We start from the raw sequence: 761 nt of genomic DNA, 5'->3' as shown, positions 1-761 counted from the left end.
AATAAATACCTTCAATGGAAAGGCTTGTTGTAAATTTCTCAACAGCGTTGCAGGATTGCGTACGCGTGCCGTATAATTACAATTCAAAGTTGAAAAAGTACTTAAAATTCATCGAGGAGCAAGTTTGAGGTGTCATAAATTTACATAATATTTTGCTAATGTGACGTACGAAATGTGTGGTAAGTTTACGGGGATAATTTTCACAGGGGGCCAGGGCCGCGGGGGGGGGGGGGGGAGGGGGCGGATGAGCCTAGCGGTCGAAAAGGCGAGTAGGATGGCGTAGGCATCATGCTCGCAATTATTACAACAACACTTGGATCGCGTTCAAAGAAACACCCCGACCCTACTACCAGGACCACCAGGCTTCACGACGGCACGCGGCGTTACACCCGATGACACAAGTGGCTGCCGTCGAGCGCCGCTGCCGGGAGCAGCAGCAGCAGCAGCAGGCTCCGGCGTGGCGGCGAGGACGCCTCACTTTCACTCTCCTCGTCGCCGTGGAGCTCGTCCCGGTGCCGGCGCCGCCGCCGCCGCTGCTTGTCCCGGCGCTGATAACAGCAGAGAGTGGCGTCGCGTCGCGCCGGAGGTAATAGGAGCTATCCCCGAGCCGTCGTGCCGTAGAGGCTTCTCATTGCGGTAACGCTTACACAGTCGCCGAATTGTTGAAAAAACATAACAATAGGAATTAAATATTTCCAAAATTTTCGTTTGTTTTTTTTTTCGATAATTTCCGGAAAATAACTAACAACTTTTTCCGAAGT

This window comes from Frankliniella occidentalis, unplaced genomic scaffold, assembly GCF_000697945.3.
Source record: "Frankliniella occidentalis isolate FOCC.00 unplaced genomic scaffold, Focc_3.1 Scaffold9, whole genome shotgun sequence".
Lineage (NCBI taxonomy): Eukaryota > Metazoa > Arthropoda > Insecta > Thysanoptera > Thripidae > Frankliniella > Frankliniella occidentalis.
This window is presented reverse-complemented; position numbering follows the sequence as displayed.